Consider the following 15,000-nt stretch of genomic DNA (forward strand, 5'->3'; position numbering starts at 1 on the left):
TTCTTACTGTACCTTAAATATTCCGCATTACCCCAACCCTCCTTGCCTCCTTGCAACTGGTGACTAACTTGTATCTATATAATGTGCCTCAGTACTCACACTCCTCAACCTTTCCTCTCTTTCTTGTCTCTTTTGATAATTCCTTGAATCTTTACTATAGTGGTCTCTCTTAACTAATCCTCTTTTCCTTTTCTCGCATTTTTATTTTAGGATATATGTCCTGGCCTCCCTAGAGATCTGAACACTGGTCCAAACACAGTACATCCAAGGTTCAATCACTCCTTCCCTGCAAAGAACTAGTAGTCCAGCAAACTAAATAACTTAATGTATGTTAACATCCTTTGCATTGTACTGTATTATTTCTGTTTGTGTAAGGCTTCATGCACATCCCTGAGCTGATCTATTGCTCTACCCCCTCCCATTAAGCTCTCTACTGCCTCCGCATAGTTGCTTTACCCCACTACCAACTTCCCTAATCCTTTTCCCTTAACCAGGTTTGGTTATTTACCCTAACAATTAGTAGTCCCTCTTGTTTTGGAATTCTGATTAGTTAACCAAACAGATTCTGTCCTGTTCCTATTTTCTGTCCTTTTCACTGCACAAACAGGGCTTTGACATTCATAAGTTGTACTTACAGGCTTGCAGATTGTTTTCTGCTGACTGTCATGATATCTAGCTCAACCCATTTAATTCACCCTTGCTATGCTGGGGCTCACTCTGCTCCCCTACCCTGCCCCAAATCCTACCCACCCCACTACCTCTAAATTTAAACCTATCCACACCACACCCCTTCCTCTGTTAGCTCCACCCTCCTCATCCATACACCCCATCTCTCAATATAGTTCTATTACTATCATACTAGCATCCCATCTATGTACTACTCCCCTTCCTTAATTTCTGCCAAAACTCTCCTACCACTAATGCTCTTCTCCCTCTCTTTACTTTCATCATATCTAGTCCCTATCCAACCAATACTAAGCTTTCCTACAGACACTGCCTCTTGCACCAATAACACAAATCACTATTCCCTACCCATCACTAATCATCTCTTTCACATAGACAATATTGGTCCTTAAATTTAAACTGTTTCAGACACAGCTATACCTGTTTAACATTTAAATTACTGAAAATTTAACCAAAATTTAATTTTACCTTTACAATACAATCTTAAAATTCCTCCAGCTATGTGGTGACATTCACCCTAACCCTGGCCACAACGTCACTCAATTTCCATCATCAGCCCATGCTCCAGGTTCATGAAACATGCCTACATTTATCTCTCTAAACACATAATATGGAAGAAAATCTCTGAGTTATATATGTGGATACTGCACAATCTTCTAACATATCAGTAATCACTGAAACCTGGTTATAACCACACATAAAAAAGTACTTCCTTTGGGCTTTAATATGTCCATAACTAATTGGCTTAAAATAAAAGGAGAAGGTGTTGCAGTAATATATCCTGATTCTATCTCCTTAACCCCTCACAACCAATATTTACCCACCCTTGACAAAGCTGAACTATTGATCACCTACCCTAAATTAAACAACAACAAAAGTCTCTGCATTATAGCTTTATACATGGCCCCTGGCAATAACTTATCAACTCTGGAAAGTAACCTATCATGGGTGTCAAAAAAATCTATGTGGAAACAGTAATATTAGGTTTTGTCAACACTGACTGGCAGAAACTTAATTTACAATTCCCTGCAGCTAGCATAAACCTATTTGGATTTTCTCAACTAATTACTCACCCAACTTTTACCATTTCCTCAAACCAAAATGGCTCAATTATTGACTGGATTTTGGTCTCCCATTCTAGAAATTTATCTCAATCCAAAACACTTCCAGCCTCTTATCAGTGATCACCACTGCATCTGCACAACTAGACTTATCTCTCATTCATGCAGACAACATGCCTACAAGACAGTACAAAACCTATCAACTTTGACCAGCAGGCCTTCACAAATATACTAAACCCCATTAATCAGTTCTTCCTTAAATACTTACCACTAGATGATGCAGTGGAACAATTTAATTCTACATTGCTAAACACTTTAGACAGTTTAGCTCCCACCAGAAGGAAAAAGAGTCAAAACCAACTATAGCTTTCTTTTTATACCAAATCACTCATGCAAAAAAGATCAAGGTTTGGATGACTTACTTAAACCTTGTAATTTTGTAAATATACAGGTTCATTTAGATAAAAAACAATTCTGTGCAAAACCACAAGATCAACACAGATCCAATCCAAAAACCTTCTGGCACACTATCAAAAAAATCCTACACCCAGGAAGTCAGTCCTCCTCTCAACCCTCCTATGATAGCAATTCCCCTAACACAGCATCTCAATTTAACTCTTACTTCATCAGTAGCATAGCTTCCATCACTAACAATTTCCCTCCATCACCCTCTACTTTCTCCCAGAATCCTATTACCTGTCACTCCTCATTTTCCCTGCAGCAATTTCATACTTCCTTCATCAAATCCATCTTGTGCAAGCTCAAGCCTTGTTCCCTCTCTGCAGACAGTCTTCTTAATGACTTCCTAAAAATGGCTGCTGACTCAATTGCCTACACAGTCTCCAAGTAGATCTATCAGGGAAGCTTATGTCCTCCTCCCTGTGGTAAAAATCCTTCATCCTTCCCCTCCACAAAGGTGGCACCTCCAAAGAAATTTCTAACTTTAGGCCAATTGCTATTCTTTCACCACTATCAAAACTTCTAGAAAAATGTATCCATAAACAACTTCTTCAATACCTACTTGACAATAATCATTCAGATGAGCACACATCATTATCACTGCTACTATCATTTGCTGACACTGTCAACAAAGTTTGTGACTCAAGAAAACTTTGTCTCTTCTCTTTTCTTGGATGTATCCAAAGTCCTTGATACTGTCTCCCACCCCAAACTCTTATCCCAGCAAACCTATCTGGGCTTAACTGAAAAATCTTTATAATGGTTCACTAACCATCTCCCTAATAGATATCAATCTGTCAAATAGAACTCTAACCTCTCGCCTTACTTACCTGTCAGCACCTGGGTAATCCAAGGCTCCACTCCTCTTCAACATTTTTATTAACCATCTTAATACTGCCAACAAACAAGGCACCCTAATTGAATATGCTGACACCTCTACATTAATATGCTCTGCCAGGATTCTTTATCATCTATAGAGCTTAACTCAAGAAGCATTCAATTCCACTCAGTCTGAGTTCACTAACAACCATCTACTACTTAATCCAAAAAAACTAAACTTCTATTTTTATCAAAACAATTTTCTCCAGATACTTCTAACTTTGCTATTACTTCTCTGAATAATACTTCAGTCTATATGGTTTCACACACAAAACTGTTAGGTATAACTATCGACAGCAATCTTATGTTTGACCTGCATATCAGCAACAACATAAAAAAAATTAATAAAAAATTAGGCACAATGTATAGGGCTAAGAAATTCATCTCCAACTCCGTAAGAGTAACCCTTGCTACCACCTATCTCTTACCCTAACTTCTATATGCTTCACCTACCCTAACCAATGTTCACTCTTCCCTCAAAGCAAAACTTAGCCAATGATATAATAAAATAGCTAAATTTGCCACAGGCCTAGCCCACTACTCTCATTACTCTCACCATCTCACCATTGCTCTGCTCTCATATCTGTAAAGTGGCTCGAACTACCCCACATTCTCACCTTTAATCGACTAACACTAACACAAAACACTGTACAAGTCCTCATTTTTACAATCTACATCATCAGTACTTCAGCACTGTATTCCATATTGAGACCTATGCTCTTCTCACAGGTATTTACTATCTATTTACAAACCTCAAAGATACAGTAGAGTCAGCCATAACTATTGGAATCACACACAGGAAATCAGAGAAATTAGGTGCATGACCATCAGAAAGAGGGTACATGTTTGGCATTCCATTTAAAAGTAGCAATTTACAAACAAAATTCTATTCTATATGGCACTCTTCAAAGTAAGTTATATATAATATTTTAAGGGATAATATAAAGGGCGGTATTCATAGTTACTATGCCTATACACAGTGTGTACTTCTGCAAGATGAGCACAAGGTCAGCTCAGGCATGATGCAGAGACAGTAGCTGTGCCAAATCTAATCAGTTAGGACAGGCTTGACAAAGTCTTATGAAAAAAGAAGAAGTAGTGACAAGTAAATGAGAAATGTGTGAAACATCTGCAAATTTCTTATGTAAATTATGGAATTTTCCCATCTTTATGCAATTAAATCACTTTGTAATACTTAAATGCACTGAATTGAGCCAAGGGCCCATTTTCAGTGGAGACCTGAGGAGAAAAGCTCCAGAATATGTACAAACATAGCTCAGGATATATACTAACACTCAATAGATGTAAAATAACATAATGGTACAGGGTACATTCCTGTAACATGAGGAGACACACCCCAGTCTACAGAGCAAAGACTCATTAATCCAATGAAAAATTACCATTATGAAAATATGCAACGTAAAAGAGGTACAATCAATATTTTAAAAAAGAGACATAACAGAGGTATAAGTTCCATCAGTGTGATGTATGAGTGTAAAAAAAACATTGTATTACATGTCAGAGAGTAAAAGAAAAATAGAGGGAGATAAAAATTCTGATGGAATAGAAAAGAAAAACAGAAGAAGATAAAATACTAATGGAATATAAATGAAAAACAAAAGAAGATAAAATACTAATGGAATAGAAGAGGAGTGAGTTCAAAAGAGGGGGTGCAGAGAAAACAGTGATATCATGTAGGTCCTTGGCATGGGCAGGACCAGGTCTGTTGGAGATAGTGTTTTAACTCTCTTTTAAACTGGTGTTGTTGGGAGATATTTCTTATATTAAGGGAGAGTGTGTTCCAAACATGTGTTGAGTACTTATAAAGGGACTTTCCAATGTTTTTTGGGGGTTTGTAGACATCAAGAAGATTTTTGTCAGTCATGTGGAGGTGTCAGAGGGGGGTGTAGTAAGATACTAGGCTGGAGAGACAGGGACTAGAAGAGGGATTATAGAGAACAGAATGTGTGAGATGTAATTGAGGAAGAAGTAGTTGATGAGTGAATTCAGGCCATTAAAGCTTTTTTTAGGCAAGACAGTGATGGGTATTATGGGGAAGGTTAGTGGTGAATCAGGTTATTTTATTGTATGTCTGGTCTACTTTGGAATTAGAGTAGATTGAATGTTTGCAAGAACACGGACAGCATAAAGTAGACATGGTAAGAAGGATGACTGGGCTAGAGAACGGTTGGCGATAGGTGTAAGGAATCTTTGGTTTCTGTAAAGTAGTCCAAGTTTTTGGTGGATTTTCTTTATATGGATGTGCAAGTTGAATTTTAGTTTGTCGTTGATTATGGCGCCAAGCAATTTGGTACAAGGTTCAGCTTTAAAGATGTTATTGTTAAGGGAGGTGATGACAAAGGAGGATTTGTATTATACAAGCTGTCTAGGAAAGAAGAGAAGATGTTTTTTTTTTAGGATTTAATACTAGGTGATTATTGGAGAGACACGTTTTGACAGATGAGAAGGTATCCTGAGTGAGTGTTAAAAGACTGGGAATATTATGGGCAGTGGAGATAAATGTGGAATCATCAGCATATTGCAATAGAGTAGAGAGTATAAACTTATGGCAGTAAGCAGTTCATTTGTGAAAAAATTGAATAATAGTGGGCCCAGGACAGAACCTTGAGGAACCCCTGTGTTGACTAGAAGGAAGGGGGAGAAGACAGTTTGCCAGTGAACAGATTGTTGTCTATTGGAGAGGCAGAGAACCAGTTTACTGAGGAGCTGGAGAGGTTGAGTTCTGACAGTTTATTTAGGAGTTTAGAGTGAGAAACTGTGCCAAATGCCTTTGAGAGATCAAGGAATAAGCAGGAGATGAACATATTGTTATTGCAGGCTCGGTTACTGTTTGGGTGAAATAAAGTAATGCAGTGGATGTACTGTGTTGGGGCCTAAAGCCATGTTGGGTGGAGGTTATAGGTTATTATCAAGCAGATGTTTGAGCAACTGGGTATGTATGCATTTCTCAAGACTATTGGAAATAGGTCAGAATGGCAATGGGCCTGTAATTAGAAGGGTTGGTGGAGTTTCTGCCCTTATGTAGTGGGATTGTAAAGAAGGATTTCCATATGTACGGGACACAGGCTTCATTAATAGATCTGTTTATTAGTATAGAGACATGGTAGACAATGAACTCTGTAGCAATTCGGAGAAAGTAAGAAGGTAGTTTGTCAGCAGAGGGGGAGAAAGTTTTGAATTTGAGCAAAAGAGATTTTATGTAAGTGGTGGAAACTGGTTTAAAAGAAAAACTATTGAAAGTATTTTGTTTGGGGATGAAGGAGGGGTAGAGGAAGTGTTATTTTGAGTTACTTTTTGGATTGTATCTATAAAGTAATTGTTAAGGAGAGTGGCTGTTTCAGTAGCAGTATTATGGGGGAAGGGGTTGGGTGTGGTAGGGTCACCAGGATAAGGAAATTTATTAATGGCTGTCCAGAATTTGTTTGTATTTTTCTGAGGGTTTGATTGGGTGGAGCAGAAGACATACTTCTTATCTTTGTTAATTAGTTGTTTCTGAGCTCTTTGTACTGTTGAAGTAGGGAAGGGGATTTTTTTTGACCTGGGCTTTCCAGGCACCATCCCTTTTTTGCATTATGGAGCAGGTATGTTTAGTGAGCCAAGGACCAAAACTAGATTTTATTCTGATTTTTCTGGTAGGTGCTAGTGAATTTAGTATGTCCAGGAAGATCTGATTGAGTGATTTAACAACCTCATTAAGAGGGAGTTGATGAAGGAAGAACCAGTTTACACTGGACAGTTTGGAGTTGAAAGTATCTGGATTGAAGTTGGTGAGTTTACGGCAGTCTCTATATAGGTGGTCTTTGGGAAACTGCTGGAAGTATCTTTGGGTATATGTAGGGAGATGGTCACTTAAAGAGTTTGGAAGTGTCCCAGGCTTATGGTAGAGGTTGGGATCTGAGGTGAGGATCCAGTCTAGAGTAGGGCCAGTAATGGAGCTTTTGTTAATGCGAGTAGGGGAGGTGATGAGTTGGTGGAAGCCATGAAGACTGATGCAGAGGTTAGGGGATATAGTTGTAAGTTTAGTCCAGTCTATGTTTATGTCTCCAAGGATGATGGTTTTGTATGTTACATATTGAGCGATCCATGAGAGTATGTTCTCAAAGATAGAAATATTGCTCCCTGGGGGGATATAGGTAGTGTCTATGGCAATTTTTTTGTGGGAGTTAAGGTGACAGTTTAATATAAGAAGATCAGCAGGCTCAAAGCTAGTTATAGAAATGGAAAGTGGGGAGAGATTAAGTTGATTAAAGTACTGGATGGCAATACCTCCACCCCTCTTTGTGATTCTGTCAGACAGGTAGGCAGGGATACCATAAAGGCTTTGTTGATTTTTTATGTCCCACATATGAAATGGGAGAATGCATGACCTTCCTCTACCTATGGATATGAAGGTATATATAGCCCTCAATATACTTGCTCCAGGGACAGCTCAGAGACTAACTGGTGACAATTTGGATATCTTATAGCATTTTGCCTTGAGGATACTACAGCAGTTCTTCAATATATTCTTTGCACATGCAGATAAGTACAGAAGCATAGCTGGTTGAACCAGTAACCCCCCCCCCCAATCTTCAAGTGAAGAGCAAAAAAAAAAAAAAAGAAAGAAAAGAAAAAAAAACACTTCACTGTAATAAGCTGATCATTACATTGTAAGTAATTAGTTTATTACACTTAGATCTACGCCCCACTCCCAAGCTCTTCCATTGAAGAGCAACTCTAAAAAACAGGCATTCCTTCTACTGATACACCAACCAGGTGACCAGATGCATGACACCCCCCCACACACACTCCAGCCATTCAGGTTCTATTCCCTTGATCACTATAAGTAAAAAACTAAGAGCTCTCATAAAATCATCCAAAGCAAATTTTGAGAGAAAAATAGCTAAAGACTCAAAAGACAATCATAAGGCCTTCTTTAGCTATGTTAGAAACCTGGGAGGAAACTCCCAGATATGCTCAGAACTAGTTTAAAATGATGTGAAGATTACTGATCCTACAGACATTGCCAACATACTGGCTGACAGGTTCAGTGCAAACTTCTCCCAAAGGAGAGATATCTATACCAAGCAGTGCAGCCCCCAAACATCTCCAGCCCAAGTGAGAACTGCTCTCTCCAAAGCAAAACACAGCATCCATGGGACCTGATGGTGTCCCCGGCTGTGTGCTCCACGAACTCAATGAGGAATTAAACCCACAGCTAGGACAGCTGTTTAATCAAAGTCTTACCTCTGGATACCAGGGAGTGGGCAATGCAACTGTGGTCCCACTTCACAAAGGCGGTGCCTCCACCGACCCTGGAAATTACCGCCCATTAGCTTGACAAGCCTTATCTGCAAAGCCATGGAGAGGATCATAATGGACCTCATAAATAAAGACATAGGGAATTTGCAGACTTTGGATCCATCCCAGTTTGGCTTTGTCAAAGGCAGATCATGCCTTCTAAACTTGGTTGACTTTTTCAAACAGTCACCAAAGCCATTGATGAGGGAAAGGCAGTCCATACAGCCTACCTCGATCTGGCGAAGGGATACAATACCCCACTGGTATCATTGAAAAACTCATCAGCTTAAATGTTAACCCATACATCACAAGATGGGTTGCAAACTGGCTGAGTGACAGAACCCACAGGGTCAGAGTTGCTGGCGCCATGTCAGACTCAAAGCCTGTCACAAGTGGTGTACCACAGGGCTCAGTCCTGGGCCCACTCTTGTTTGGCATCTACTTTTCCAAGTACAAGCAAACACAGGAGGGTTATGGCTGACAAAGTTTGCAGATGACTGCAAACTGGGCGCCATAGTAGAAAACACATCTGACACAGATATCCTTCAGAAGGGTCTCACAGAAACGGATAACTGGTGCCAGAGCCATGGCCTAAAGTTAAATGCCAAAAATGCATAGTCATACCCTTCGGAAAAACAAGGTTACCCCTAGCTACCAAATAGGTGGCAATCCACTGAGCACAGAAGAAGTTATCAGGGACCTGGGGACCCAGGTTGATAGTAGTCTGTCATTCGACACCCATGTAGCTAAAGTAGTTAGAAAGACCTTCTACATTGCCCACCTTATCATGAAGGGATTCTCATCTAGATCAAGGGAGGTCATAGTCTCCCTATACTCATCACTCATCAGACCAATGATTGAGTACAATGCCCCATTCGTAATGTATCTGACCCGACACTTGCAGCAGCTGGAGAGGCCACAAAGTTTCTCACCCAAAAGATAAAGGGGCCCAAACATCTTTCCTATGCTGCCCCGCTGAAAAAACCCCAGCCCTATTCAGTCGCCACCTTTGCTCAGAGGTGACCTTTGCCTAACATACAAGGCCATGTCAAACCCAGATTTGATGAATATGCTTCTCCTCAAAAAATCTAGATCCGTCAGAGCCACAAGGGCGGGAGACTTAAACCTCGACACGGCTATTAATAGGACGTGCTGGAGGGATAGATTCATCACCCAAAGACTCCCTATGCTGTGGAATAAAATCCCGGTATATGTGAGGCAGAGCACCTCGCTGGCCTTGTTCAAGAGAAATCTTGACCAATGGATGGGAGATCGCAGATATACCCCAGGGATTACCTCAGTGTCACTGCTCGACAGAGGCACAGCAAAATAATGGGTATAGTTCCCCATACTAAAGGGGTGGCGTAAGCCACAAAACTATGGGCTAGGCTTGTAAATGCCTTCGGGCAGATAGCCTAGTATGAACCTATGAACCTATGAACCTATGCCCTGCCCCCAAACCTCATTCAACATATTTAACTAAAAAAATTCTATCTTCTTTTAAACTGTAGCAGACTGTTTACTACAACACTCATGCTTCAGTAAAAAAAAATCTTCCAAACTACAGCAATCTGCTTACTATATGTTTTAGTTTAAAAAAAAGATTTTTTTTTTTATTTTTAAACTGTAGCAAACTGTTGCTAGAATGTAGCAAGCAGTCGTTACAGTTTAGACCACACATGGAGAGCTACAGCCCTCAGGTTTGACTGAAAATGCAATACCGGCTTTTAAAAGCCAATATTGTAATAAAGAGACATCAAGATCAGCTAATCATGCCACCTTCAATACTCTGTCTCTCTTGCATCGCCCTAGCTACACTACTGGATGAGTATATATATTTCCTAGTGACACCACAAGCTCAAGGTAGTACTATGCATGCCCTCTACAGAATGGTATGATTTCCTGAGTTTATTTTATTTTATTTTCAGTTTGATTACCGGGGAAGTCCACTGGTCCTAAAAGTGCCTGTTTTCAGTGGAGGCCCGGGGAGAAAAGCTCCGTAAGCAATACAAATACATTAAAGGTTACAAAATGTTAAAGAAAAATACAGGAATAAAATTCATACAATCAGTAATGCAAATGCATAAGATGTAAATCAAACAACGCAGCTAATAGGTAATAGAGAACACCTTTTACAGGAGTTCCAAATCCAAAACAACATGATACTAATGTCTGTAGCAACAGGAATTTTTTTTTTTTTTACATTGGTGGTACATATACATATACAGTATTTACAATATGTAGTATTGAGGAAGAAATTCCATGTGTTCACTAGAATTTATGTAGGGTGGAAGCAGGAGCAGTTCCATTTGGATGATAGATATAGGAATAGTTGGCTCTTGAAGGATTGTGAGTTGGGTGTAGTCCTGAGAGAAGGAGGAAGAGAGTTCCATTTCTTACCTAATGAGAAGGACAGAAGTAGTTGGCCAGCGGGATGTTTTGGTTTGTAAATGGAGACTAAGTTTTGGTGTTTGGATCTCAGAGATCTATTTGGGATGTATGGAGGAAGGATATTTGTTAAGGTTGGGCATTTTTCAGGGTAGAATATTAATTTGTGAGCTGTAGTTAGTTGGAGGTAGTCTAGGTGGTTAGAGAGTTCTAGCTAGTTCAGAGATTGTAGGGAAAGGCAGTGGTGAATTGAGGTTTTAGAATTAGTGGCAAATTTAGAGATCTTATTATAGCAAGTTTCAAGTTTAGAGATGTTAGAAGAGGACAGATTAGTTAAGAGAGGGACACCAGAAAGTAGTGTAGGTAGTTGCCAGGGTATGTCTAGAGGAGTTGGTGAGAAAGCGGTTATTCCTATAGAGCATACCTAACTTTTGGTGGGTTTTCTTTATGTTTTGGTGAATGTGGATGTCAAATTTAAGATTTTCGTCTATAGTAATGGCAAGAAGTTTTGCGGAGGGGACGACTTCTATAGCAGTGTTGGTTTGACTTAGGACTATGAAAGCATTTTTGTCAAAGGAGAAAGCCCTAGTGGGGGGTGGAGTAGAATTTTAGATTTGTTAGAGTTGAGGGAGAGATGATTTTGTTGCATCCAGTTCTATGTAGTGGAGAATGCTATTTGGGGTTTGGTTAGTAGTTCAGGTAGGTTAGAGGCAGCACAGACTAGGGAAGAGTTGTCAGCGTATTGGATGACTGTTGTATCGGGGATGGCAGAGTGGAGGTTATTAATAAAGATGTTGAAAAGTAAGGGTCCAAGGATAGACCCCTGGGGAATGCCAGTTGGTGTTGGCAAGAAGGAGGAGATAGAGTTCTTCCATCTGATGGCTTGAGATCTGTCAGATAGGTAACTGGAGAACCAGGCTAGAGTAGTGGGGGAGAGATTAAAGTTGGTGAGATGTGAGAGAAGGTGTTTATGGTAGATGGTATCAAAAGCTTTAGATAGATCTAGCAGTAGTGTGGATACTAGTAATCCAGAATCTTGAGCTCGATTGACAGTTTCTAGGAAGGATATTAAGGCAGTTATGGTGCTATGGCCAGGGCGAAAGCCATGTTGGGTGGGTGTTAGGAGGCGATTCTGGATTAAGAATGGCATAAGTTGGTGGTGAACACATTTTTCTAATAGTTTGGATATTGGGGAGAGAAGGGCGACTGGACAGAAATTGGAAATGTTTGTATTTTTGCCACCTTTGTGAAGAGGTAGGATGTAGGCTGAGCGCCATAGTTTGGGTACATAAGACTCTTTTAAGGATCTGTTAATGAGGATACTGATAGGGAGAGCTATGCCTTCTGGTGCACATTTGAGGAAGGAGGAAGGTATATTGTCAGGGGCATTGGAGCAAGGCTTTAGTTTAGATAAGAGCCTTTTTATAAAGATTGTTGAAACTGGTTTGATCTGGAAGTTAAGGGGGCAGTTGTTAGTGTTATTGGGAAAATGGGAGGGAGAGTTGGGAGGATTGTTTTTACAGAAAGTTTTAGTGAGCTTAGCTATTAATTCACTAAAGAAAGTGTTAAAGTGAGAGCTCAGTTCCAAGTCTGTTAAACTAGGGTCGGGGCAAGGGTTATTCCTGGACCCTGGATGCAGAAGGGAATTGACTGAATTCCAGAATTTGTTTTGGGTTTTTCCTGTTGTTGGTTTGTAGTTTATTGTAGAAGTTTTTTTTGTCTATGGAGATTAATTTCTTTATTGCATGGTGCAATAGATTGCACCCAGGTTACTATAAGGGCTCCATCTGGATCACTCAGTTTGTGTTACCGGAATAGGAAAGGCTACCCTACTACCAACTGTCAAGTAGTGTGTGATGCATAGCGATGCATTACCGGTGTGTTGGCTCAGCATCCTAGCAGTGCCTATGATTCTTTCATTTGGTACACAAGCTTACTGTACCACCTTTTTGTACATGGTAGTATTTCTTATGGTCACCCTAGTTAGTAAATCCAAGTTATTATAATGTTATAATATTCTTAAGCACTATTTTCTATAAAATGACAATACATTTGCAAACAATAAGACATTCCTAATCTTGTGAGTGCAATCAATTCTGAGTCAAGCATTTCACTCAGTAACTGAACACTAGCAAAAGCACATTGAAGCTTTATTTATGATTTCTTAGTTTGCTTTTCCTTTGTACTACTGTATGTGTTAAACATTTCTCTCTTGTATTAGGTGCCAGACTATGTATACTGAAATGTAGGCCTAAAATGCTTTGCTGGAAAGGAGGGTGGATTGATTATTATGTACTTTCTTATATGATTAATCATTCAATTACTGGAAGGTAACCTGCTGTGTGGTTTGAGGCATTTCCTTTGCCAGAGATACATTCTAAATATTTTCAGGTACAGGTGAAGTACAGTAGCAGTACAACATCTCCTGCCTTACCAACAAGTCACAGGTTAATCCAGAACATGTCACAACAAGTCACAGGTTAATCCAGAACATGTCACGACAAGTTTTAGGTTAATCCAGAACATGTCACACAGAAAGCCACTGATATCTGCGTTTTGGTCAATAATTCTAAGCAGTCTCTGACTTTTATAAACTTTTTTTAAGTTAATTGCAGCTTTCCCTTGATCTTCACAAAAATAAGATGCCCAGCTGCTTTCAAAATTGTGAACTATAATATATTGGCATAATTTTTGACAGATGTATGAAGTTCTTAAGCAAATTATGCAGAGATTACCCATGTCTAAAACTGATTGTGTTTTTTTTTTCTAAAAGAGAATGTTAGTGTTGCAGATCCTATATATGATGCCCTTTCTGAACAACCTAAAGCAGCAGAAGGCATTATTAATGCTTAGTCTTTGAACTGCGTAAACTATAAATATACGACAAGATGATGTAGGGAATTTATACTATCAGAGTCATGAGTCACAAGAAGTCACAACATCTACCATAGTTTCCCATCCTTTTAATATCATCCCATATAATATAGTCCTGCATTTCCTGATTTGCCCTTGCACTGAGGTGGGTCTAGTATCACAAGGTACATGATAAACTGCATAAAATTTTCAGTTCTGACTCTGTATGCCACAAGTATGCCAGTACTGGAATATAATCAATGGTAGAATGTGAAACAAGCTTAATTCTTTGTACTAAATGTTGTACCACAAGATTAATTCCCCATATATTTACAAGGCCAACTAACACCTTTAAATGATAAAAATGTGGCTTATCAATGTATTTCATATAACGTCAAACATGGGCTAATACACACAAGAATGAATGAAATTCTAAACTGGAATTATTTAAAATTTCTTAGCATTAAAGTTTAGAAAAAAATATCAGAAAAAAAATATATATAACAAAAAAAAAATATATATATATATATATATATATATATATATATATATATATATATATAATACATATATACGTATCTCTTTTTGTGTTAGATTGGCCTTACCCATCCCATGGCCGATAACTGTATACACCCCTAGTAAGAAAAACTGGGATCATATGATAGACAGTTTGACAGGACACATGCATGGGCTAAAACACTTGGAGCTGCCTTTGTCCTTTACTAGTGCACAAGGCAGCACTGGGGTAGATTTTATATTACTCATCTATAGATCCAAGTTCCCTTGAATAAAGACAGGGATGTGGTTTGTTTTATGTAAATGGAAAGCCTGTTCCAAAGTAGTGGCATTCTCTGAAAGACATACATGTCCCTCCAAATCATTTGGTTGATGTTGCAGAAGAGGTTTAGATCCCTGCACTAAATATTACTAATACCATTTTACTTGTAGATATGTAGTAGGTCCATCAATATGGGGTTGGAGGATGCCATATATGCCCCACACAGATCACCTAATAAGGGCTGAATAAAGGCAGCAATGACATATCTAGATTTAAACACCATCCTTCTGTTTATAAGTTATACAGTAAAAAAGTATTAAACAGACAATCCCACCATTTAAAATTCCAGTACAAATTCAGAATGACAAAAGTAAATCCCACCTTGGCAACGTCATGTACAGTCCTGCCCACAATGCTGTTTTTTTTTTAAATTATTTTGTACATCCCCTTCCCCAGGCTTGTTTTAGTTCCCATTGTGAACAGATCCCTCACTTGCATTTCTGTAAGCTTTCTGGCAGAGTTAAACTCTGAATTTTCCAACAAGAATCTTCAGTTGAATGTTCTGCTTTATCTGTCAACATTCCCTTCGCTCTTGAC

General features: G+C 39.0%; 1 protein-coding gene across 4 annotated transcripts in view; it reads right to left on the bottom strand.

Moving 5' to 3' along the window:
* Positions 1–15,000, bottom strand: part of SMPX (small muscle protein X-linked) — a 728,027-nt gene that overhangs the window by 306,038 nt on the left and 406,989 nt on the right. The window lies entirely within an intron of this gene.

Source organism: Protopterus annectens, chromosome 5.part0 (assembly GCF_019279795.1).
Source record: "Protopterus annectens isolate FY-2018-M chromosome 5.part0, PAN1.0, whole genome shotgun sequence".
Classification (NCBI taxonomy): Eukaryota; Metazoa; Chordata; order Ceratodontiformes; family Protopteridae; genus Protopterus; species Protopterus annectens.